General features: G+C 44.6%; 1 protein-coding gene across 4 annotated transcripts in view; it reads right to left on the bottom strand.

Moving 5' to 3' along the window:
* The window catches only part of NCOA1 (nuclear receptor coactivator 1), a 1,112,411-nt gene that overhangs the window by 709,737 nt on the left and 375,033 nt on the right, over nucleotides 1-27,641 (bottom strand). Inside the window, exon 1 of one of the 4 annotated variants that reach the window (XM_085613080.1) lies at nucleotides 12,773-13,076. The exons of the other annotated variants lie outside the window; for them this stretch is intronic. The gene's annotated coding sequence lies outside the window, so the exon portion shown is untranslated. Of the gene's footprint in view, nucleotides 1-12,772; nucleotides 13,077-27,641 lie in introns of those variants that run through there. 4 annotated transcript variants of the gene reach the window in all.

Raw genomic sequence — 27,641 nt, 5'->3', positions numbered from 1 at the left:
GGTCAGACGGAGGGGCAAGGTCAAAAAGGGTAGAGGGAGGGGCAAAGCCAACATGGGTAGAGGGAGGGGCAAAGCCAACACGGGTAGAGGGAAGGAGGGGCAAAGCCAACACGGGCAGAGAGAGGAAGGGGCATAGCCAACACGGGCAGAGGGAGGGAGGAGCACAACCAGCACAGACAGGGCGAGGGAGGGGCAAAGCCAGCACGGAGAACGGGAGGGAGGGGGGGGGGGGCAAGCCAAAGACAAAGAGCAGGAGAGAGAGTGGGGCAAGCCAAAAACAAAGAGGGAGAGAGGGTACAGCAAGCCATAAACAAAGAGCGGTAGGGAGGGCGGGAAAACTAAAAACAAAGAGCGGTAGGGAGGGCGGGAAAACTAAAAACAAAGAGCGGTAGGGAGGGCGGGAAAACTAAAAACAAAGAGCGGTAGGGAGGGCGGGAAATCTAAAAACAAAGAGAGGGAGGGTGGGGCAAGCCAAAACAAGAGAGGGAGGGTGGGGCAAGCCAAAACAAGAGCGGGAGGGCGGGGCAAGTCAAACAGCGGGAGGGAGGGCGGGGCAAGTCAAACAGCGGGAGGGAGAGCGGGGCAAGTCAAAACTAAGCGCGGGAGGGGCAAGTCAAACAAAGAGCGGGTGGGAGGGTGGGGCAAGTCAAACAAAGAGCGGGTGGGAGGGTGGGGCAAGTCAAACAAAGAGCGGGTGGGAGGGTGGGGCAAGTCAAACAAAGAGCGGGTGGGAGGGTGGGGCAAGTCAAACAAAGAGCGGGTGGGAGGGTGGGGCAAGTCAAACAAAGAGCGGGTGGGAGGGTGGGGCAAGTCAAACAAAGAGCGGGTGGGAGGGTGGGGCAAGCCAAACAAAGAGCGGGTGGGAGGGTGGGGCAAGCCAAACAAAGAGCGGGTGGGAGGGTGGGGCAAGCCAAACAAAGAGCGGGTGGGAGGGTGGGGCAAGCCAAACAAAGAGCGGGTGGGAGGGTGGGGCAAGCCAAACAAAGAGCGGGTGGGAGGGTGGGGCAAGCCAAACAAAGAGCGGGTGGGAGGGTGGGGCAAGCCAAACAAAGAGCGGGTGGGAGGGTGGGGCAAGCCAAACAAAGAGCGGGTGGGAGGGTGGGGCAAGTCAAACAAAGAGCGGGTGGGAGGGTGGGGCAAGTCAAAACAAAGAGCGGGTGGGAGGGTGGGGCAAGTCAAAACAAAGAGCGGGTGGGAGGGTGGGGCAAGTCAAAACAAAGAGCGGGTGGGAGGGTGGGGCAAGTCAAAACAAAGAGCGGGTGGGAGGGTGGGGCAAGTCAAAACAAAGAGCGGGTGGGAGGGTGGGGCAAGTCAAAACAAAGAGCGGGTGGGAGGGTGGGGCAAGTCAAAACAAAGAGCGGGTGGGAGGGTGGGGCAAGTCAAAACAAAGAGCGGGTGGGAGGGTGGGGCAAGTCAAAACAAAGAGCGGGTGGGAGGGTGGGGCAAGTCAAAACTAAGAGTGGGAGGGAGGGTGGGGCAAGTCAAAACAAAGAGTGGGAGGGAGGGTGGGCAAGTCAAAACAAAGAGTGGGAGGGAGGGTGGGCAAGTCAAAACAAAGAGTGGGAGGGAGGGCAGGAGCAAGCCAAAGTTGAGGGTGGGAGGGCGGTGTCAAGGCAAAAATGGAAGTGGGAGGGAAGGTGGGGAAAAGCCAAAACGGACAAAGGAGGACCACAGAGGGGGGATAAGTACAAGAGGTATCCAGCTGAAAAAACACTGTCTAGTAGAGTGCTTAAGCACAAAGAAAAAAAGAGGCACCTAATACAGCGAGCAGTGGAAAGGCACAAGCAATGTGTCAATGCTCCAGGGAAGGGACACACTCATGAAGAGGATGGAAGCCTTGAGCATTGACCAATAAGAAGCAAGGAAATGAGGGTGACAATGAAGCCAACCAATGTTGAGTAATGCGTGGGCTCTAAGCCCACTGTATAGAAAACAAAACACTTTGCAAGCAACAGCACATGAGCTGTATTAGGCTAGACCTAATAAGTTTTGAGAAGTAGAAAGCACATCAACTGATGATAAAACGAGGACCTAGATTTGGATAAGAGTATGAAGGCACAGAAATAAACAAACTGATGTGTGCGAGCCTTGATGGCGCCTCTATATGACTCTAGTCGTAATCTCTAGGGTGCAGAAGAGTTAACGAGGAGCCGCACGACACAATCTATATGCACGCAATGGCTTTGCTGAAAAATCTCGCAGATCCAACCTGGCGACTGGGGTCAGGTGAGGAATCTTTTGTGAGAAGTATCCATCAGAAGCTTTATTTTGGCAGTGTACCCCCAAATATGTTTCCTCGGTCGAAAACAGTGAATCTGCTTTTCCCTAAAAGGTCTCTTCCTCCTTAAAATGTAATACCACATATAGTAAGTGCATCACAGGTTCGGGCATAAACACGTCAAGCTCAAAAAAACTTATGAACGTCTGTGGCCCTAACATTGTCCATAAGGTATAGTCATGTAAAAAAAAAAGCAGCTGCACTATTACAAGGTCTCACTAGATTTTACTTCGGTCTATTTCTCTAGCTCAAGCATCAGTGCACTAAAGTTCTCCTTGATCCGACATAAAACTGGATGGATGCGGGTATAGATAATTAAAGGGAGTGTTTCTTCTCTACTGTACATTATAGGCTACGGTCCCATCTATTTTGTATGCCATAAACACTTTAGTTATTTGGCACATCATGAGAAAATGTGCAAAACAAACTTGCCTGAATATTTGTGGCTTCCTATTTTCCCTTGTGTTTCCCGGGCATTTTTTGTATTAATGCTGTGCTCATACAGATCTCGGTGGAATCTGCAAGCTATAATTATCCCTGTACCTTTCCACTGCATAATACTGCAACCTGCTATTATTCCACTTATTCCAGGAACTAATTATAGATCGCATCTGATCTGTCTCAGTTGACACCTTTCAACAATCAAGCAAAAAGAACTACTACTATCACCAAATAACAGAACAAAGCAGATAAAGCTTCTTGTGCCGGAGGTTTAGGTACTGTTCCTTACAAAAGAGATGTCAGTAACATTTTCAAGTGCAGTGCCAATGCAACACAAACAGTACTATAGGTAGCAATCACAAAGAACTTCGAATATATTTAAATGACGTTATCCTTTTACACCAAAACTCGGTATATTCACACTAAGACGCAATGGGCTCAGACACCTTTTCTTTTTTTATGCTTTTTTGTTGTTTTTTTCCTTAGCATAAATTGGTACGTGCTTTGTAAATTTGTTGAAGCCAAATTATTAGCACAACATAAATACTAAAATTAGAGACGTGGAGCCTTTTGCTATCAGTCAACAAGGAACAGCAGAGTTCAGTGCTATCGCTGGGAAAAAAGTAACGCTAGACAAGCAGTCAATTTAAATACCAGCAACGTGTCTGGTGTTAAAAATAATGTGAAAATAGCGCCCAACACTGCTGTAAAATACAATGAATCTTCACAAGTGGTGTATTCCGAATAAGAAATGGAAATTAATGAGTACAATGAGCGAGATGCACAAAACAATTTAAATAAACAAGCATTGCCAAAGTCAATAGGTCGGACCTTTTGGCTTTGCCATTTGTCAATGCTTATTCTGTTTTATCATGTTTTTTTACAAAATATTATAGTTGGCTAAGCGTCCAGGCTCGTGTTAATATTTAAAAAAAGGAAAACATTTTTGGATTAAAACACCACACATTGCCATAGTAATCCCAGACACTAAGAGAACTACTTTGTGTGTGGATATCCCCCATGTGAACGGACAGAGTGCCATCACTCAGAGTGAAGTAAGCCAATGGCTGACCTGGACGGACTTCCATGTCACAGTAGCTTTAAGACTAGTCTGAGCAGGTTCTCGTAGTCATTACAAGATCTGTTCAGCTCTGGTTCTTATGCCCACAAAGGCTATTTGCAATCCTTCTACATAATGAGAACACCTGATCAGTAGCATCTGGTTGCGTCACTAAAATGAGAGCATGCTTAACTCTAGGACACCGTACTGTAAGCACTGAACAAACTCTAGAAATATACTCGCAGCGAGCAACAGGCTCTCAGAAAATGTCATCCATCGGAGATGCTGTTTTTTCTCCAATTTAATTTGCCACTGAAGACTTAGATATAACAATAATCGACCTTCATATTTTGTTAGCACTTTGCATGTTTATTTTGCCTGATTAACTGAAGTCACAAATAACTTAAATGGTCTGCTCTGGTATTTTTTTAAATTTCTTTTAACATTTACATGTCGGAATGGTAATCATACGGATGTTCAGAACTGAGGTGTCTGAGAAGCAGCTGAAGTTGTTCTGAAATCTAATTGAAGGAAAGTTGATTATACAAAATGTTTAAAAAAAAAAATCACCGAGTAGTCATTAATCCTATAATTCAACCAGCTACAATTATTTAAATGTGTGCTTTTTAATGTTTTGGCTGACGAAAAATATGTATTGTATTCCATTCTTTTATTTAGATTTTTTTAATTTAATGTACAACATTATGATTTGCAAAAAAGTAAATTGTGAAAAACTTAACGCGGAGCATTTCTCACATTTCAGGTTTTTGAAGCAATGCTGTATTAGACCACAGGTGGTCATCCACATTACGACATCAACTTACAAAGTTTGAGCTTCTCTAGATTTGCTATCAGTCAACAAGGAACAGCAGAGTTCAGTGCTATCGCTGGGAAAAAAGTAACGCTAGACAAGCAGTCAATTTAAATACCAGCAACGTGTCTGGTGTTAAAAATAATGTGAAAATAGCGCCCAACACTGCTGTAAAATACAATGAATCTTCACAAGTGGTGTATTCCGAATAAGAAATGGAAATTAATGAGTACAATGAGCGAGATGCACAAAACAATTTAAATAAACAAGCATTGGCAAAGTCAATAGGTCGGACCTTTTGGCTTTGCCATTTGTCAATGCTTATTCTGTTTTATCATGTTTTTTTACAAAATATTATAGTTGGCTAAGCGTCCAGGCTCGTGTTAATATTTAAAAAAAGGAAAACATTTTTGGATTAAAACACCACACATTGCCATAGTAATCCCAGACACTAAGAGAACTACTTTGTGTGTGGATATCCCCCATGTGAACGGACAGAGTGCCATCACTCAGAGTGAAGTAAGCCAATGGCTGACCTGGACGGACTTCCATGTCACAGTAGCTTTAAGACTAGTCTGAGCAGGTTCTCGTAGTCATTACAAGATCTGTTCAGCTCTGGTTCTTATGCCCACAAAGGCTATTTGCAATCCTTCTACATAATGAGAACACCTGATCAGTAGCATCTGGTTGCGTCACTAAAATGAGAGCATGCTTAACTCTAGGACACCGTACTGTAAGCACTGAACAAACTCTAGAAATATACTCGCAGCGAGCAACAGGCTCTCAGAAAATGTCATCCATCGGAGATGCTGTTTTTTCTCCAATTTAATTTGCCACTGAAGACTTAGATATAACAATAATCGACCTTCATATTTTGTTAGCACTTTGCATGTTTATTTTGCCTGATTAACTGAAGTCACAAATAACTTAAATGGTCTGCTCTGGTATTTTTTTAAATTTCTTTTAACATTTACATGTCGGAATGGTAATCATACGGATGTTCAGAACTGAGGTGTCTGAGAAGCAGCTGAAGTTGTTCTGAAATCTAATTGAAGGAAAGTTGATTATACAAAATGTTTAAAAAAAAAAATCACCGAGTAGTCATTAATCCTATAATTCAACCAGCTACAATTATTTAAATGTGTGCTTTTTAATGTTTTGGCTGACGAAAAATATGTATTGTATTCCATTCTTTTATTTAGATTTTTTTTAATTTAATGTACAACATTATGATTTGCAAAAAAGTAAATTGTGAAAAACTTAACGCGGAGCATTTCTCACATTTCAGGTTTTTGAAGCAATGCTGTATTAGACCACAGGTGGTCATCCACATTACGACATCAACTTACAAAGTTTGAGCTTCTCTAGATTTGGTAGATTTGAAGCTAAAACATCAATGCCCTGATATGGAGAAGCTTGTGCTCGTCTCTATATACCCTTCTTTTCAGAGAGATCTCATAGGTTATGTCAGAGCTCATAAATAATGAGATCATCCTACATAGTTCCCCGAATGGACTGTGCTCCAGCTATGAGAAGGCGCTTCAATTCTTTGTGTCATGACACACAACGTCTTGAAAAAACGATTCTGAATATTGTTACTGAAATCTCCACTATAATAATACAATTTAATCTCTCTAAAACAACGTCAGCAAGTCACTGTTTGTCACAATAACTTCACAGGTAAATAAAATGGGACAGAGAATAGCTGCCATCACAAAACTCGGAACAGGGGAGGAAAACGGTGAATACCATGTTGGGACACCAACAGAAAGGACCCAGGAGGAGGAGTTTACGAAACATATTTTAATGCATATTCTCCCCCTGCTGTAGTTCAATATTTGAAATGCAGTCCTTGGCTGCAACACTCTCGAGACCCAACTCCCATCGAATAAAGCTTCTACAAGCGACGTGTTCCAGCAGTAGATGCTTTGGCCAAGAGCATTCCTTGAAGGGCTTTACATTTTCTATTTTACCAACTGGCTTCTATGCATAAGTAGGGGCACGGAAAGGGCGTAGGAAGGTGGCTTGCCAATGTTAGTATTTCTTCTGTGATGCAGCAACTCTCGACTGCTGTCATGTAGCAGTGCTGGTACAGCCTTTCATTGTTAGGTCTTGCCTACACAGCGCGTGCTCTGCTGCAAGACGTACTGCAGGGTCAGCTCTAGGGCAGTGCGACCGGTGCAGCTGCACCGGGCACTGACTGTGGATGATGCTGTGTTTTGAAATATATTAGGAGTTAAACATTACCCGCTGCATAGTTTCTTGCATGTTGGACAGTTTTCAGGCTACAATAAAACTGTCAAGATAAGTCTGGCAATTAATAATCCTGCTGGAGAGTGATCAGGGTTTTGTTGTCTGGTAGCAGTTCTGACTCATCAAAGTAGTGAAGAGGGTAAATATGCCTCCCTCCTGCAAAGAAAGTGTACCATGCTGATCACAGAACTGTATTTTATGTGGATAGTTTAGTGGGCCACTCTACTCCACCCCACTGTATGACACTCCACGGCACTTTACGCCACCCTACTCTATGCCCCTCTGCGCCAATTCAATTCACTCTATGCCACTCTGTTGTACGCAACTCAACTCTCCATCACTTTCAGCCATGCTCAACAGAAGCCAAACTGCTGTTCAACATGGCTAAGACATTGGCAAAGCCAATAGCTCTCACAAACGCGAGATCTATTGGCTTTACCAATGCTTGTTAATCAGTGTCTTGATCTATTAATCAATGGCGGCAAACTCAGGATCGGGTATTAGGAGAACATCGAGTAGGCAGAAATAGTGACACGTTCCAGGAGAACTACAGGTCCACTGGTTCACAAAGATATGTCTGAAATGGAGAACTTAAAAGAGCATTCCCATTTATGCTTCACTTTTTAAAGAAGAGGCCAGGCTTCTGTCATTGTAAGAATGACCACAAATCAAAGTTCGACCTGGAAGACCAAACTATGAATATGGCCTGCAATTTATCTGGGTGAAACGGTTGGCGCAGTAAAGGAGAAAGTAATACATGTATATCGTTTAGTGGCCATGCAGCAGTGTTTAACTTAGGAGCTCACTGCCAGGGCTGCCAAATGCCGTGGTTGACTTAACTCAACCTTGTTAACTCTTTCTTCCATCACCAACCCTTCCTGCCTTTTTAACTCCGGCCTGCAGATTCTTTTTCAAGACTGCCTTCTTTCTCCTTTTGTTACTTATTTCCTACCTTTCTCTTCTTACCCAGCTCCCTTTTCCGTCTAGTTCTTTCTTAATGTGAGTCGCAGTCTGATGATGAAAAATAAGTGCTCTTGCCCACCACTTGAACAATATGCAGCAAAACCCTAAACGACCCTGATGGCTCAATGCGCACTAGTATGTTTACAGTGCACCAAGCAAACTACAGAAAATATAGACATGCGTACATTTAAGTGTCTATTCAGCTGTTACCCTCCAGAGTTCAAGTTAAATGATTTAATAAACTCATTATACAACTAGCGAGACAGAAACAGAAATGAATAACCCCTACAATAAAATGCATTCGAATTAGTCAGTCACCTGTATCTACCGACTAAAAACAGTTACAGTGCATTGAACTGGTCCCAGAAAGTGCATGTGCACGTTACAAATACAATTAAATAAACAAGGCGGTAGCAAGAGTGGTGAACTTAACAGCAAACCTTTTGCGAAACAACAGAAACAAGGGCAAGAGAGGTAAAAGCTGTCGCACGTTCATTTGACATCTTTCTTTTAATTATCGCTCGGTAGTTTTTGCACGGCCTTTTGATGCTTGGGTCCAATAACAACTGATAATGTACTTTGGTTAACCTTGGCATCTAGAGGATGCCTACCAACCTCTATTATGTTGATCTAGACACAATATCGTGGTCTTCTGAATAAATCCCTCCACATTCTCTCATTGGGTATTGCTGCTTTAGTATTAAGATTGACAGCAAAACCAAAAACACTTCAGCAAGCAAAAATTATTGAATGAAAAACTTATACAATGGATATGAATATAAGACTATACCAAATGAAGACGGGTAAAACTTTACACCGCAAGAGCAAGAAGAGATAAAGAAAACTTAAGAGTTCCAATTGGAGCTCATTCACAGTCCATGACATACCCACTAGAGCAATATGAATGTGGTTGACCTATGATGCACTCAGGAACACTAGATCACCAGAGGTTCCACAAACTGGTCAATGGTCTTTCTCAGAGTAAGGCTGATCAGATGTGATGCCGGACACTTAAATGTGCCAGAACCCAGAAATAGCAAATGTGTGCCACACAAATTACTACTTAAGATAAGGTCCAGAGTGGGATCAAAAGCAGATTACAGAATAAGTAGTCCTAGTTTACTGAGCAAGCACACCCTCAGCTGCCTAGCACACGCTCAGCTGCCTAGCACTCGCACGTCAAATTTGACATTTCTCATGGTTCACCAACCCTGTTTCTATCATGATCCATGAAAAGAAAGCCGAAGATGCCCATGCCAGCTACATACAATTTCTGATTCTAAAAACTATTCTCTAAAAAAGTTAATGCCCAAATCCATTATGCTTTAAACAATCCAATGTCCGCACACATGAAACAATGCCTCTGTTGTAATGCTGCTTCCTAATGCGTCAACATAGCATCTTCTTATAACCTCAATACAAACTGCTTTTTGAACGAGCTTAGTAAATGTTTTAGCAGCATCAGGGATGCATAATTCAAAACATCCCAGTCTGAAAATGCATCTTTCGCTATTTATCTACTTAGTGCAAGGCCTATGTCAGTCATACGTTGCCCCTTGAGTCTTTACCTTAACTGAACCCACGATGAAAAATTGCAGCCATGACAAATATGGCAAGGAACTAGCTGTCAGGGAAACCAAATAAGCAACTGCTGAAGGATCTCATTCATAGGGGCGCCCACACCTGTTGTGCAGCCATTTCTCACCATTATGTGACGAACAAATGGCTGCAAAATTGGCACGTAAAGTGAGGACTTGAGCTCTAGGTATTTGATTGCTCCTCTGAACAAACACTGTCAACTATCACAGATGATCGACCATCTTAGACAAGGATGTTTGTGCATATAGGGGGCAGGGGAGCACTACAAACGTTACCTTCATCTGGGGCTAAAGCCACTATTCAGACAAATATAAGGACTATTTAAAAAAAATCAATGAATGAAGGAGAAAAAAATATTTGCATCCGTCATGGTCCACTGCCAATCCAAGATGACACAAAAAACTACCCACATAGGCCACACTTAGATTTGCATAGTCTTGCAACCAGACAGATCCGCTTATAAGCTTAAACATCCTCTTACTCCTTTTTACTGCACTACATGCTCAGGTGCAGTAATATATGCCACAAAATGGCATAACTATGGTTATCACCCACTATACCGAAACTCTACTTACATGGACCACACTAAAAGCTCACACCCTTCCTACCAAGCACAATCTAGAGAGTAGCTTGCTTGGAGTCCAACAACGTGTCCTGGTGCCTTGGCCAATGTATAAACTGCTATTCAAATGTAACTGAACACAATACAGTACACTTAAATCTTTACTGATTTTTACCTACCGATTCAGTTCACTGAAGCAGTTATTGAGCAAACCAAATTTTCTGTTTTATTTTTTTCATAGACTGCCAACCAAATTGTGCGTGGATTTAGTGGTTATCGGAGAAGACAAAAAATGACATTAAAATCCTAAATCATGTATGTCTTTTCATTGGAAATACACAAACAAATGCATTATCCACTAATCCAGGGAGGTGAGAGGGGCACTGTAAGAGCACGTCCGTGTTCCTCATCCTGCTCTAGCACTGCGTTAATGCTGGATGTGCAATGCAGTAAATGATACTGCAGATCCCCATTTCAAAGGGCGGTATGCTGGGATTAGATTTAGAGGGATGTATGGGTTGAGACATTAGAAGTTTGGTGAGCCCTGTGCTGTGGGAGTTAGGTGCGATGAGACTGATCGTGATGGGTTCATTTTCACATGCGCTCCTGGCATGGACCCTTTAGGTACAACAGATCTCAGAGGTCAGCAGTTAGGATGTTATCATGCACGACCCAAAACAGGAGAGGAAATCTGTTCACACATGTGATACAGGGTAGGTGAAGGATAGCTCTTTTCATGTGCGGTTTCTGGGGGTGAGGGGCAGTTCTTCTCACTAGCAATTCATTGCAGGGTGTTTTGCAGGTAAATGAGGAAAGGGTGTTTTACGAAGGATGGAGTGTTGGAGGGTGTGCTGGATGGTGGTGGGTTGGTTATGCTCTCAGCATAGGTCACAAAGCATCCCAGAGTCTGACCCTGTAGGCATCTAGAGGTTCATCACAATGAGACAGATCGAGTGTAAGGTGTGCCAGAGAGTGAAGCTGTCAGGTAGGAGAGGTGTGCTTGAGACAAAGTGTGAGAAGAGTGGTATGGTTATGCACTGAGGGGCATGGTGGAAAGCTATAATGCTGGATGGGTGTATATGTGTTTGAAATTAGATGGGAAGGTGAAATGCAAGTGGAGCTAGGTATTTTGTAAGTGAATCAGACAGAGGGTGTTCTATGTATGGGAGGGTGGAATGATTTATGTGCGTTTCTGTATGGGGCACTTGTGTATGTGTCAAACAGTAAAGTGGGTGAGAAAAACAATGGAGTGCTATTGTGTGAGTGAGTAAGGGGTTTGTATCTGTGAATGATCGGAGTGTGAAGGAGAAGGAGGGTGTTGAGTTTTATTATGAAGGTAGGTTGGGAGCGTTACGAGTGTGAAGGATAATGGGATGTGTTTGTAAAGTGTTTTGTGTGTGTGTGTGTGTGTGATGTGTGCGTAAGCCAAATTAGGGGTGTGTGCATCACATTTCACACATCAAGCTTGTTTTACACATCTTCCTCAGATGATTTAAGGCATCCATTCCCATGTTGGGAAATTAATAAGAGTTCCAATGGATATACACATATTATAGTTTTGCTAGAAAGACAAGCACAAATATAAAAACTGTTTCACCCAATTAAAATATATAAAACTTTGTACATTCCCCATCTAAAAATCCAAATGGATGGTCAAATTAATCTTTGCTAATTACGGAAATCATTAATGCATCATCCAAGTAGGAAAACGGAATCCTAAATGATAGAGTGGGCAATGGCGAGACCAGCCACTTGCTGGACTAGTAACTAAGTAACCGTTGCATCTTTCACATTGGTTTAGCTTCAGCATGGTAGAGCTTCAACGCAGGCCCTTAGTTGCACATTTGAGGTCCTTAAACCTCGGAGGATTCCAAATCTGCCGTTGGTACTACACTTGAAACTCAATGCAAACATTCCCACTAAATGCAAACATGCCCATGCTGTAAAGTATTGTGCCTAATTTCTGAAACATGCGTCCAAGACTGTCAGACAAGGATCTAAGGTACAGTCTAGTCTGTTCCATGTCACTGAATTCTAGAGACTGCCATTCAATACAATCCACACACATAAACCTAAGGTGCAGTGTGTTTTAAGTCAATGAATTGTAGATCCACACACGGGTCGGGTCTAAAGGTGTGGACTATTCTTATTTTAGTGATTCATAGATATGGTTTGCAAGCACAATCCTAATAGATAGGAAAAACTACACCAGAAAAGGTGCAGATAATGCAATGGATTGTTAGTAAGACTCCCCAAAACATGCACGTGGAATTATTAACTCGATTACTTTTTCGTTCCCCCATCAATGATTAACTAGTTGAGCAATCAGCATGGCTGCTCGCCCCCTCCTTCCCTCTGCCCTTTGTAAGCGTGAGGCATGTTTTAATCTCATGTTCTTACTTCTGTAAATTGCCAAAAGCCAGACCGGTGCAGTTTAAACATTTACACGTGGCTTTTTTTGAAGGGCAATGCATTAATGTGCCAGTCGCAAGACACGGATGTCACTTGAAAAGTAACAGAGAGGTGCCACACTTAACCAAACATACCAGTCCCTGAAAAGTTCAAATTCACAAGCACATACGTTGCACAGAGTAACTGGAAGATGGAGGGTTACACCTGAAAGGGGTATCTTCCTATCTGTTGCCCAAGTGCGGCTCTTAATGGCGTGCAATGAGACCTGCTCTGTGCTGAGGGACGCCCTACCTCCTGCCCGTGATTCAGGAAGTCCAGGGAGAAGGTTCACGCCTGACGACAGAGCAGCGGGACAGGCTTACCTGCGGACGACAGAGCAGCGGACAGGCTTACCTGCGCCGTGTCAAGCTGGAGGCGTCTCGAGGAGGGGCATGCCGCTCCGGGGGGGCTCCGGCGCGCGGAGGGGGCCTCCAGCAGGCGTCAGCGCGTGCCCGCTCCCACGCAAGCGGCCGCTGCCATGACGGGAGCCGGACTGCGAGCCAGCTGTCAGCCGCTGCCCCGGCAGATGACTAATCACCGCGCCGCGCAGGCACACAATGCCAGCCGCTCCGACGCGGCGATCCCTCGGGGACCTCTGCGCCACCTGACCCGGGCTCGAACAACAACCTCCCGGCCCGGCGCTGCCACCCGGGGCTCTGAACAGGAATTACCTGTTCAATATTTGAAGCTGGATTAACGTCCGCCGAGTAATGCCCCTTCAGGAGGCGCGTGCGGTGCGCAGGTGAGCGCGCGGCGATGCCAGCGCTTATCGGACACCCGCGGCACGAGTATGACTCAGACTCCAAACACCACCAAACGGACCGACGTATAAAGCCTCCGATAACGTGGCTGAAGTGGGTCTGGAGTCCCCCCCACCAGCCTCATGAACCCGCGCTCCCACTTCAATGGAAGCCGTGAATGGCGCGCGATGCCCCTCACCCACAGCCACGGGAGGCGACCCACGGGGCTCGAGGGTACCCGGGGCCAACCAGAAGGCGGCATGGATATCAATCTCTCAGACTTTATAACCCGAGTCCCGGTAAACTTGGACATTCCTGAAGGATGTGACAAGAATACTAACCTGAGAGCGGGGCCCCAACTCCGGGCGGGTGGACGGACTATCGCGGCACATCGGGGGCACCTCGAAGCCACAAGACTCGAGGCTGTGGGGACACTAACACCAGAGAAACCCGCCCATGAACTTGAAGGGTACGCAAAAACGTGGCATTAATTAACCCGTCTCGAAGATCGGGATGATATTGGCTGCTCCCTTTATTATCTGAACTTTTGAGAGCAGGACGGAGAACTGACTTAGGCTCAAAATAAACGAGCCTACTACGCATTTCTCTTTCAAGAGCAATTTAAGGCTTCTTTTTATCTAAATATTTTCTCCCTGCTTATTTTTTCTATATCATAATTGAAACCCAACCATTTCCTACTTTGTATTCTCATGAATTCTGGTCTCGCACAACCAGCTTCATGCTGTGCGCTCACTTGCGGTGCTTGAGCTTTATTCAGGGCATAGTTTTATTTTATTTTTAAAAGGGGTAGTTCTCGAATGCATTACTCTATGCACAAAGTGCACAACAACGCGTAACTATCTAGCTACTGATATTACCTTAGTGACATTTCGTTGCATCCGCTTCAAGCACACGCTGGCAGTGCTAAGACGGTTGCATGATATTCCAAATATGCAAGTGCAACACTGCTTTTAGAAGGAAACTCCAGCCTTAACAGGTTTGTGGAGGCTGAAAATCACCTGTGTATACGACTCCACCCCACCATGACCACACCCCCAGGACTCTATAACTTGTAGACCACAGTCCCTGTGAACAACTTCAAGAAGAAAATGTAGACGGTGGAGACCTTATGAACGGACAACTTCTGGTTGAGGAAGCAGATCTTCCTGGTATAACAAATATGGAAAAGATGAGGTAGTTTCATCAAATGTGAGACAGGTCCATCGGGTACAAAACTCCAATGGCTGGTCATGGTATGAATCGTGTTAAGTCCCAAGCCTTCAACTGACGTCTTAACTTCATGATCACAGTGGCATCTGGCTCCCTGTTCAGAGCCTAAAAACCAAGAGCCTGTGAAGGCAACACATCAACTAAATCATATCATACTTGCGTCCTGTTATGGACCATCAGCACTATCGTGATGCAAGACGCTATGCAGTCCAGGGTGCTCTGTAGCCATGGCAGGGTGATAGTTTGTTTGGATGAAACAGCATCCAGGTTTGGAAAAGAACTACAACCCTCGCTAGAAGGGAGAATGCTTGCCATGAACGTCAATTCATCAAAATGCCTGGGGTAGCCGAAAGTAAATCATACCTGTGGGGTTTTTTCTCTCTCTCAAACTCACCCGCAAGCTCACACACAACATACATTTCAAAGCATTTTTTTTTACTTACCTCAACTGCCAGGGAATATACTCTGGCTAATTGTGCTCCATTTTGTATTACGCTAATAGTGAATAATGTTTCATTATTCACTATTAGTGTAATAAAAAATTGGGTGAAAACAGCAAGTCAGGGGTCACGAAGGCGGGGCCAGGGGTCACAAGGGGCAAACTGGGGGTCACAGCTGTGACCACTGGCAACCCCTAAATGACGTTGATGACGCTTTTCCCCAAATGTATGTTCTTTACCATTCACTCGAAGGAGAACTCACGTGAGAGGCACAAGATCTGTGTTCATTTACAAACAAGCCGAGTGGAAATAGTTTGGGCATAACTCAGTGCAGCTGCAACAAAAGTACACAGGGAAGTGGCCGTCCAAGCACTGATGTATTTATTACCCAGTTTTGTAAGGCTTTAGAATACTGCCTTTCAGTCACTCTGCAGCGCTTGAAAGCCTGCGGAAACATAGACTCTCATGGATGCAAAGACTGTGATGGTCCCTCCGGACAGGGCACAGGTTGGCTTGGAAATAATCCAGAACGACATATGTATTATATGGATGAAGCGCTAGGTGGCATCAACAGAATGGAAGTTGGAGAAGCCTTCTCCCCACCCCCGCCCAGGGAACCACACTTCCGATCTCCAGATAAGGGGTGATCAGGATCAGATTTGCTTTCTGTCTTGTCGTTCGCCCTGCCACTCTCGTGATCATACTGAACGTGGCGTCTACTGTTGTCCACTCCTGTAAAAAGGCATCCATCGCTGCTGCGTCTAGCTTCCAACTGTAATACCTTGATAGTTGGTGATCTAGTCTAGATGCAAAAAAGACCTTGTGAAGGTCCCTATCTGTGTAGTCGCCCATCAACTTACAGAGATATTTAACCAAGCCATTAAAACTGGAACTTACCCTAAAATCTGGAAAAAGACCTCTATTCTACCACTTTTAAAAGAAACGAACTTGGATAAAATAGATCCAGGTAACTACCGTCCAATTGTTCACCTGCCTCTACCAGCCAAACGTCTGGAAAAATATATGAACAAAGTACTATCCACATTCATTAATAACAACCATATCTTGGACTCAATACAGTATGGTTTCCGGAGTGAACATAGCTCGAGCTTGCATTGATCACTGCGTCAGAAGAGATCAGGCGCTCAGTGGATAATGGAGGCATGGCTGCCCTGATACTACTGGATCTTTCGTCTGCGTTTGATACAGTAGATCACAGCCTCCTGATAAACTGCTTCCAAGAAATAGACATAGCAGCTGCAGCCCTTCTCTTTTCAAATCCTTCCTTACGGATCATGAACAATTTGTGGAAGCAGACGGCTTCAGGTCCCAGAGCTTCAAGCTCCCATGTGGGGTCCCACAGGGCACGCCCCTCATCCCAACCCTATTTTAATGTGTATGTTGTCCCCCTAGCCAGACTGATTAAATCTCATGGCTTTGCCATGGTGTCATATGCAGACGATACCCAGATTATTGTTTCTATTTCAAATAATATTCAGGACACAGCTCACGACTTTCATGCCTGTATGCGACAGGTGAGTAGATGGTTGTCAGAGAACTGCCTTAAGCTGAACTCTAATAATACCGAGGTTCTACTTTTACGGCAGAGATTCGTCCTTCTGGTCCTCTGACTGGGGGCCTACGGAATTAACCCTTCCAGCCACGAAGGCGAAAAACCTGGGAGTCATTTTTGACACCACCCTGTTCTTCTCCCATCACGTGAAAGCGATGACATCATCCACTTTTCATACATTGAACATTTTGAAGAAAATGTTTCCTTTTATGCCTCCGGAACTTCAAAAACATAAGTTGGTGGAGGTCCCCAAACCCCGACTCTCAAACTGGGGTGGTAAAAGCTTTATAAATATCACAACCAGACTGTGGAATCGTCTACCTATCAAGCTTAAACATTCACCCAACCTATTTTCCTTCAGGAAAGGTTTAAAGACCTGGTTATTTACTGTATATTTTCTCATATCTTGACCCAAGCCTTTACAGAATCTCAGTGATGTTATGAGGTTGAATGTCAAGCGCCTAGACGCCTCAGGGTATTAGTTGCGCAATACAAATAAATAAATGAGTGCCTGAAACACCTTGGTGTGTGATTTCGGAGCTCTGGTGTCCTGGAAATAGATAGTACCAGTGTCAGTTTGCGAAAAGTATTCTGTTGACCTCGCAGGTAATGCGCTGTCACCGCTGATGGTCGAGGCAGAAATGCCAAAAGAACTTGGCCATCTCAAAGACGAGCCTTTATCGGCTACATCATAGGGCAATTTATGAAACTTATTACCAAAATATGGGCCATCTCCAGCTACACGCAGCATCTCGCCTTGTCCTGCATCTCTCCTTGCCCTTCATGCAAAATTTTACTGTAAAAGAGCCGTCCAGAAGTTCCCTAGTTCTTTTCTGACCACCTTCCTCCTTTAGATAACTCTCTACATCTGGTCCCGTAGGCTATCCTGCTGTTGTATGATTCCACTATCAGATCTGGCGCAACTCCAAAGATCACCCTGATGTCCCATGCCTCCATGTGTTGAAACTTCCAGTTAATCTCTTCTCTGTCTTCTTTCGTAAAATAAACCAGCTGTGAATACTTGAATCCTCTTCCAAGGTGGGAGGTCTTCAATCTTTGCATGGCACTGTAGTGTAGAGAACCAGAAAATATGACTTGAATGAATGAAGCTAGAAGTCCCACCAGGCGGGCAAACTGGCAGATAGATATCTTGGGGTTTGCCAATGCTTGTTGTAGTTCTTTCTTTTTGTTCTTTATGTTTGTTGGTGGCAATTTGAGGATAGTTTGAATTTTGTCCACCATGAAGCCCAAAAAGACTATGGTCTGGGGCGGTTTTAGTTCTGATTTCTCTCGATTTAATAATAAATCTCAGGTCCTAGAGGAGTGACACCGTCATCTGTAGGTGATCCATATGTCGAAGAGGACATTGGTCCATGATCAGATTGTCTAGGTAAACTATCAGCCTTACCCTCCCTTAAAGGAAGAAACTCCATATCAGGCCGCAACACTTTTTTGAAACACTACGGTGCTGAGGAGAGGCCAAAACGCAAAGCCATACATTTTTACGTTTTTTTAAAATCTCCATGTATATTGCAGGAACCTGTGCTGGTGTCTGAAAATCCCAATTTTCAGGTAGGCATCGGTCAGCGCGAGGCGCACTATCCAGTCCAGTCCCCTTCTCAGCAGATGTCCCTGAGAAAGTAGATCCATTCCATCTTGAAATCCCAAAAGTCTATCCTCTTATTGAACCGTCGAATATTACTGGAAAATATCCTATGTACTTCTGGACCAAAAAGAGGTTGCTTACAAACCCTCTGGGAAGGGGTCTTGTTTGGGCAACTGCACCTTTGTTAGAACTCTGTGATCTCTTGGTCTATTAACTTGACATTCTCTGCTGAGAAAATGATAGGTTTCAGCTTTTGCACCTGCCTAGGCAAGATGTACACTTTCAAGTGGTAACTCCTGACAGTTTGTAAGACCCATGCTTCTCAACTTAACTAACACCACTTGTGTCCAACAAAAAAACACCATAGTACACCAAATGGTTGTAACTATCATCCAATTTCAAAACTCTGTGGTTCAACCAGTCGGAACGAATGTCCTCTAGAAGAATTCCACAACAATTGTTGAGTCAGGTCCCTTTGTTTGGTTTATTCCATTTCATTACATATAGAATTCAGCAGCAGCCGACGTACATTTCGCCCCCCTGTGCTTTCTCAAGGCTGCAAAAACATATGTACTAACTGTTTGTATGCCGTATTACATTATACAGTTTTTCATACCAAATAAACAAATGCCCTTATTATTGTGTTTTAAACACAGCAAGGTGAGAAAGAAAAAAAGAAGAAAAAAGACAGGAATGTGCATTAAAGTTAGCCAAGAACCAAAGATCCGTGAAGAAATTCACACCTAATGATGCCCCAGATGATTGTAGTAGCAGAATGAATTCCAGAATGTTCAAACCCAGATATAAACATGGTATTTGTTTAATTTAGAAAAGAGGAGAATGCACCCTGTGTGGTGGTTTACTCCAAGTGAATTAAAAAACGACCCATGTACGAAATTGGTTAAGATTAAAAGGATTTGTATAGTTTTATCCATAGATAAGCCACCACCTATTGTTATCACAGGCCACATGGATACAGAGGAAACATATATATCCTCATGTACCCGGCCATTATATTAGAAAACAAACCCAATGTAAGAAACCTCACCTTAGATTCAATATGCTGAGTCCAATTTCATGTCTCAGATCTCAATGTTTCAATTATGTGCATTAGATCGTGATTATTCCTGAATGTAAAGAAATGGAGAGCAAACATTTAAAAAACAAAAAAAAACCTAGAGATTAACTAATATTTAACAGCCAGACCAAAAACCAGACCACAACCCTATACGATTGCTCCCTGTCATTACCCACAATAGAACTTACCAATGAATGATGTAAAAAAACGGCCCGACTGGCAGTCATATCAATCCCTGTTGTGACTCGTGGGAATTTTCGTCGTGAACCATGGAGGAAATTAAACTCATCCACGCATGTAGGACCTTGATACGTCCTCTCTATAAACAAAACGAAACAAGTCCCAAAATATTTGTTACCGAGTCATCCTCCCAAACGTGTTGTCAATAAAGAAAGGTTGCACATAACCACAAGGTAAGCCATTATTATCCGATCTTTTCTGCCTGAATAAATACGCATTAATCACCTCCCGTTTGGACTACGGAAATGTCCTCTACTTAGGGTCTCCACAGGCAGTCATGCGTCGCCTTCAACTGGTGGAGAACGCTGCAGCAAGACTGCTCTGCAAGTGCCACAGAAGGGAACACATGTCCGGTCACCTTAAGGCACTCCACTGGCTACGAATTGATAACCGGGTCAAATTCAAAACACTTAGCCTTATGCACAGAATCAAACGGGGCAATGCCCCCAGATACCTACAAGCCCTCGTGCTAACCTACACGCCGGCTCGCTGCCTGAGATCCTCATCTCAAGGCCTTTTCTGTGTACCCAAAGTACGCCTAGTGAGGATGGGGGGTAGATCTTTCTCCCTACTGGGCCCCAAGCTCTGGAACTCCCTCCCTCAGCACCTACGCCTGGAAACCCGCTATATCCACTTCCGCAAAGCCATTAAGACCTGGCTTTTTAACCAGTAACTTGCTCCCGCCTCTCCCCAGAGTCTTTCGTTCTGCTCATGTGGTTAAATATCTCTTAGCGCCGGGAAACCCTTCTTGGGTAGCTGTCGCGCTTTAAAAGCCCAATAAATAAATAAATAAATAAATCTGTGCACCTCGTAACCGGCAGCAGCGCGCGTTTGACTCGCGGGCACCATCTTTTTAACTTTCTACACTCCAAAGTAATAGGAATGGAGAGCGGACTGAGGTTTCTTTCAGTTCTGAAATGAATCCTTAAATTCACAAGTCTAAAATATTATTATGGGCATTTCTTTCTATTTATAGACAAAAATAGACAAGTGCCATATGTGCAACTTATAATTAGCTCAAATGTATATCGTATACTGAATGCGATTTCACTGCTTGTTATATATGTTAATCCTTATCTTGAATCGCTTCAAATATTTATGAGCATTTAAGAGCCCATCTCTGTGTGGAGACATTAAAAGCAGGAACCACACCTGTAGAAGCCATTGGGAGCTGAAGGTAGCCAAGTTGCATTTGTCAAAGGTGGTATGAAACTCCGGCACAGATATTGTCTTTATGTTCGACCTCTTTCATGGACAATAGTGGGTTAAGGACCGAATGCACCTTTTAAAGTGGTGTCATTTGTTAGTAAATGCCAATGTTTCCTTAGAGTCTTATACACGTCAGTGCTTATGGTGGTATAAGGAGTGTTGAAAGCCAATTTGTTTCTATTTTTGTTAATTGCTTTCTTGTTGTCTGTCAAAAGGCAAGTTCTTTTTACTTTATTGACCTTTCTTCTTGCTTCTCTAATCACAGTCTGTGAGTAACCTCTGGCCTGGAATCAATTTTCTACAGTTTCCAATTCTCGATCCAATCGGGTTTCATCACTACAGTTTCGTTTTATCTGTAACATTTCCCCATTGGGGATGGCCTTAATCTGTGATGGAGGGTGTGCACTACTTGCATACCCACAGTCTTTGGAAACAGTAACACCTTGTGGGCCAACAACGCTGGTCGACATCTACCCTTTTATGGGAAGAAGGGATCAGACTTACCAGAGTATCAGTTTCTGGAGTAGTAGTTGTTGCCTCGGAAGGAGCCTCTGAAGCCACGGCTGCTACCCGCTGCTCTTAATGGGAAGAATCCTCTGAAGTGGGAATGGTCCTACAATTGTCTTCATCGATAATAATGACCTCTCAGAGTGCCCTGGTTCTGGAAGCAACCAGCAGAGTGAACTCATCATTACCGGGTCCCCCTAAAAACCTTCTGCCAGAATCTTTTTAATCGAACATTGGGTTTTGCCAAGAGACACTGGGATGCTAACCCCTTCAGGAAGGATTGTCCAAATAAGCCCCTTTGAGTCACAACACCTGCCTCAGAACTAGCAAGGTCCCCAAATTTAGGATTTATCATTATGAGCAGAGATCTGTGCCTCTCCAGAGAGGCAGCGCAATTTGCATTGCCAAGATATAATACCACACGTTGGGCCCATCCAGAGAGAATCTCAGGTGAAATATGTGAGCCCACTTCTCTGGCCTACTCTTCCATGTCCAGAATTTTATACAGTGGACCTGCCACGTCCTCGTGTGTGCTCTTGGGCCATGCTACAAATACTTCCTCCAGATTATCGAAGGCATGCTCTCCCTTAGGTTCCCCTGTTTGCATTGGGCCTTTGCAGGAGTCTGGCCCACAGAGTTATTGGGTTCATCAACCCCACTAGGGGACACCAGGTCTTCTCTCCGAAGGAGGGGTTCAGGTAGGGATGTAGCCCAAGCCATTCTTTCCAAAAGGACCCAGAGCACTGCTCCCCACCCCTCAGTACTCAGGCATCCACCATCTTAGTGACTGAATTATCCATTGGGATGAGGCCTTCTGCCTCCTCCATATAATATTCCTGTTCTCCCTGTTGAATTATATGATGGAAGTGGGATGTATATTTTCTCTTAAGGAGAATATTAATGGAGGAGAACACTAGGGGAACCTTCCTTGATCTCTCCGGGTACCTAGTACACAGGTAATATACTGTGAGGGTAAATGATTATACCTGGCACCACTCTGCCTGTGCAGATCTACAGAACCATTCAAAGTTTATTACTGATCCAATACCGGGCATAATGCTCCAGGCTGTAGTATAGAAATTGAGCGATCCCTGCTCAGTTAAACAAGCATTTGCAATGCAATTGGTCTCGCCTTTGGGACCTTATATGCATTTAGCTATGCAGCACATGAGCTTGGGTGCTGAAACATCTACTGTTCTTTAACATGGAGGAACACGCAAGGTATGGGATCACATGGCGAGAAATACTGCCCATCAGTGGCAAATTTTATTGTTCAAAGCTCTGTTTTTAATATAAAATCAGCCCCTTCAATGGTCATATCACTGAAAACACAAGATTTGAAGAAAATATTATTGTCTATGGGTGTTCATGGAAGACAAGTTTCTATGGCCTGGAATCTAGGGAATGTCAAAGTGATTCTGGTAGTATTGTGACCTGGACCATAACCTGTGACACCCCCTTCCAGTATAGTTGGATTTCCGGGCAACCCCATAATATATGGAAAAAGGCCCCCAGCATGCAACATTCCAGAGCACATGAGGCTGTTTTACATCTCCGAGCCGGTGTAGAAGGGATGCAGAGAAGTAAGATCTAAGAAATATCTTCAATAGTAATAAATGGTAACAGGTACGTATAGCTTTCTCTCTGGGACTCTAAATGGCCTCCACCCAGTCATCGTCCTCAAGAAGTCCAATATCCCCCAACCAGGCCTCCCTCAGATCCCTAAATGGGTCAGGGGGATTTGTTCATTAGCTTCCTGTACGTCAGAAAGGCCACTCTGTCTGTTACAGTATCTAGCAATAGTTGGTCCTCTAGTGGCGCTGATTCTGGCAGCTGTTCTCCTTCCAGTATATGTAATCTCAGCGCGCGTCCCAATTGTAATTATCTAAACCGCTCTGATTCTGCCATGTAATATTCAGTCTGTAGAGCCTAAAATGTTAGCAGAGCTTGTCCTCGCCATATGTCTCCCAAGTAGTCAATGCCTAGCAACCCCTATTTGGAAAACCTTGCCATGTTCCCAACCTCCCGGAGGAGGTCACTGTCCCATAGCGGAGTACTGTTTGTCAGCTGTCCCTTCCATCCCAAGAATTTAGTACCCTATAGTGCCCAATAGTATTTACGTATGTCACGGACTGCAAGTCCTCTTTCATTCCTCCCTCTTTGGAGTTTGCAGAGAGCAATCCTCCAACTGCCTCCATTCCATCGGAGTTAACGTATTTCACTATAAACCATCTGAAAAAATGTAACTGGTATTTTGTAGGGGATCTTCTGTAAAACATAGAGAAGGCATGGGAGGGTCATGCCCATTAAGGACACTGGGAGCATTTGACAAAGAGCAACATCATTGCGAAGGAGCTTTAACTGTTGAAATAGATTACTTCTCAATAATTCCCCAGCATATCACGTTATCTAGATGCCCAATATTGAAAACCTCCTTATACAATCGGGGCTATTCATCGTGACAATGGGGATGCCCCCAGCAAGCGAAAATATGAGAGACCTGTCCCACTTAATCTGATAACAGGCGTAGTCTTGGAAGAGCTGAAAATATGTAATATCTTCTCAACTGTAAAGTGGGGTTGCGTGGTGTAGAGCAAAATACCAACGGCATAAAAGGAGATCTGTTTTCCCAGTCTCCCTCACCTCTGATACCCCATATGAGTGAGTCCTGAAGGACCCAGGTCGCCAACAGCTCCACCGTGAGTGCAAATATCATAGGAGACAGGAGGGAACCCTGCCTCATCCCCTTATTCAGGGCAAAGGGGCTTGACAGCATGCCATTAACTTTCACTCTCACTAATCAGGTCTTGATAAAGGAGTCTAACCCAGCCACAGAACCGAGGACCGCATCCCAGTCAATCGAGGGCAGCAAATAAATAACTCAATTCAATGCTACTGAATGCTCGCCTAGCATCTAGGGAAAGCAGCACAGCACCCTCAGTCCCGGGAGCTGCCGTCATGTGAAGTACATCATAGAGGTATCGTAGATTTAATCTGGTGCTCCTATTCGGCATGAAGCCAGACTGATCGTGGTGGATCACTGTGGCAATAACCATATTTAGCCTATTAGTTAGGACCTTAGACAGCACTTTCGCCTCAAGATTTAAAAATGATATAGGTCTGTAGGAACTACAGGTCTCAGGCGGTTAAACCTTCTTAAGGATAACCTGGAAACCGTTCTTTGATCTTCCGGCAAACAGCCATGTCCCTGGCCTCATGAAACATGTCTAGCATGTGCCCTGCTACTCTTTCGGCAACACATTTATATAATTCTACTGGCAGGCCGTTTGGTCCTGTCACCTTTCCAGACTGTAGCTCTCAGATAGATCCTGTTATCTACTTAGTCGTGAAACTGAGTTCAAGGCATCCATGTCCCCCTCTGGGAGAGTAGGAGGGGAAAGGTCTCTAAGGAGAAGACACAGTCTTCTCCGAACCGATCAGTCGTGGATTTGTATGCATCTTCATAGTACGTTTCAAAAGTCTCCATCATGGCTGCCCCCGTTTTATGTACGCTCCCCTGTGAATCCTGAATCTCTAAAACCCAGTTCCTCTTCCCGTCTCTCCCATCCAGCCAGGTAATCCGCTTACTGGCCTTATCGCCAATATCATATAGTTGTTGTGTAGCTAACGCACAAGCGCAAACTTTATTCTCCGTCAGTTCTCCTAATTCATGCTATCGTAGACAAAGCTGGTGCCTCAGCTGGGAGTTAGGCAAACCCTCCCTCAGCATGCTGGTTTCCAACTCGATTATCTCTCGTTCTAGTGCCTCGCATCTCATCTGTTGTGTCTTCTTCTTCCCCCCAATCAGAGTGTGGCAGCAAATTATTGCCTTAAAGGCTTCCCATAAGACAGGCAGAGGCAACCGTACTATTATTCCCATGGAAATATTGGTCTGTCCATTCCCTAACTTTATCTTGGAACATTCTATCGCTCAAATACCACAGGTCTATTCTAGGAGGCAATGTCATGTCCTTAATAGGTCCGCATAGCAACACTTTCACAGGGAAGTGATTTGAAATGCCTAATTGCTTTGTTTGATGCTCCACAAAACTGGCCAGCATGTGGGCGTTGGGTTTTGTGGAGCTCGGTGAGATGTGCAGCACTGCCCCTGGATAGCCCTGGGATAATTAGCGCACTTTACAAACACAACTTGATTGACTGATTGAATATGTGGTCCACTCGGGATTGGCTACCATGTACAGCAGAGAGATATGTGTATTGTCTAGCAGTGGGATTATGGTCCAACCACAGATCAGTCAGTCAGTCCCTTTGCATCTACAAAAGCCCTCAGCAGAGTGAGTTTAGTCCCACTGGGAGATTTGGTCACTTTATCCATCCCTGGGTCCATTATCGCGTTCATGTCATCCCCAAGTATAAGCACACCAGAAGGTATCTCCAGCAAGAGAGCAGAAAGTGTGGGAATGGTCGCTGTATGTAGTCTCGTGGCACACAGACCGAACAAATGCAGCCATCCCATGCACCAGTCTGTGCCACAAACTGCCCGTGGGGGTTGCTCCATGTGCGTTGTGGGATGTAAGGTATTAAAGTTTTAGTAAAGATACCTTTGCCCCTTGAGTTGGAGGGGAAACCCCAGTGCGCCAACAGGGTGTACCCAAACCGATCCATGGCCTTATAGTGATTACCTTTCAAGTGGGTTTTCTGTAGGAGGACTAAGTCTGGGGTGTGTCTGCAGATATATTGTAACACTATTATGCATTTGATTTTGCTTCCCAGGCCATTGATATTCCATGGCATGACCTTTGGGGATACTTGAGAGCGTGGTTCCATGGTGTATCAGAGGGTAGATCAACCCATACCAGCGTGAGATGGTAGAATAAACCCACACCACCACTTTCCAAGTGTCCCTTTATCCTGTCCCCTGGTGCTTTTGTATACTGAGCCAGATCAAATAAAAATAAGAAACACACCCATTGTAGAACAAAACTGATGTCCCCAAATGAACTCCTCCTTCCCTGCTACCCTGCACAGCACTCTTAGAACTCCCAGCTGCCCAACTTGCAGAGCGCTTGCACCCTAACTCTGTACTTGAGACTATCTAGGGTTGACCGGCGTCGCCTTGACAAGCCAAACAATTTCAAGTTTATACTGGTACCCCAGTCACATATCAAGGTTATCATGTCTACACAGGTTGAAAACCTAAAAGCACCCCCCCTTCCACCAGAGAACAAGCACGGCCCCCACCCTGCAGGCCCACACACCCCAAAATACCAGACTCCTGAGTAGGGCAATCGGTATCCAACCTTTATTGTCTTTTCCACCTAGCCAGTATGTCCACCAGACAGAAGATCACAGCTGCAGGGCCATCAAGTCAACCAGTCAGTCTTTCCTAGGGGCCCCCTTCGCTGACAGCTCCACAGTGTGTTCAGATTGGTCGCCCTCCTGCTCTCTATTTGGGCACCCCTTCCTCGCTCCTCTGTGGTTCCGATATCTAGGAGTACACCATCCCTTCAACCAATCCCACGCTTCCTTTGGTGTGGTAAAGTGCCATCATTTTTTTTCTATTACCCTCAGCCTTGCAGGGTAGAGCATCATGTATTTCAGTTCTTTCTTTCGGAGTACCTTCTTAACTTCATCAAAGCTTGATACAGCATTGCACCTGTAGCGTGAAATCTGGAATGAAGTGAATCGTCTTGTTCTCATAGGTCAGGTCCCTGCAGGAGAGGGGCCTGCAGAATAGCAGCTCAGTGACGGTGATTGAAAATCCTGGCAATAGTCATCTGTGGAGGGGCATCTGGCTTGGGTGGGGGTATCAGTGGCCTATGTGCTCGCTCAATAGAAAAGAAACTCAAGAGGTGCCGAGGTAGGGTATTAAAAAATTGGGTCTTTAAGGAAGAGGTTCACACTGGGCCTCCCGCACCCTCCGGGACCCCATCCACGCTATTGTTATTTTTGTGTGCTCTATCTTCCTGATCTTCAGGTTTGGCGGCCGTAGCTGTGTGTTGTTTCAATAGGTATTGGACTTGCTTTTCCAGCTTTTTGGACATGGATTGTAGAAGGTTGATATGTGATTGGACTGCAGTGAACTTCTCGGAGATTTTTTAAAATTCTGTGTTTAGTAGACATCCACAGTCACAATTTCAATTTTAGGTTCAACTCTGTTCTTGAGATCACATATAGCTGCCATGATGGCGCTGAGGGAGGGCTCTGCTGTGTTCGATTGGTCTGTGACAGGCCCAGCTGCATTAGGGGATGGTCTAGTTTTTGCATATTTGTCCACCTTATCTGATTATGAGTGCATTGTCCCCTAGGTTCTCACCATAGCCCCGAATCTGCATAGACGAGGGGTGAGGAGGTAAGGGGATAGCCAGATACTCAGATGAAGTTGCCAACTCGAGTGGGCGCCCCACTAGTAGGCAGCGCCTAGCTGAGTATCCATGCATCGCATTTGAAAGCCCTGTGGTGTCAGGCTTCATGGGTCACTGACCTACTGACAAGGTCACCAGGCCTGGGCACTTAACTAGCCTGCAAACAATGTCACCCACATGGCACCTGCACACCTGGGAGATCAGCGCTGAACATAGGCTTCTATTAGCTTTACACAGGATCCTATGGTTCCCACGGTAGTGATGACTGGATTGT

The sequence above is a fragment of the Triturus cristatus genome, chromosome 6 (genome assembly GCF_964204655.1).
Source record: "Triturus cristatus chromosome 6, aTriCri1.1, whole genome shotgun sequence".
Taxonomy (NCBI): Eukaryota; Metazoa; Chordata; class Amphibia; order Caudata; family Salamandridae; genus Triturus; species Triturus cristatus.
Note: the sequence above shows the minus strand (reverse complement) of the source record. Positions and strands in the feature narration are given on the sequence as shown.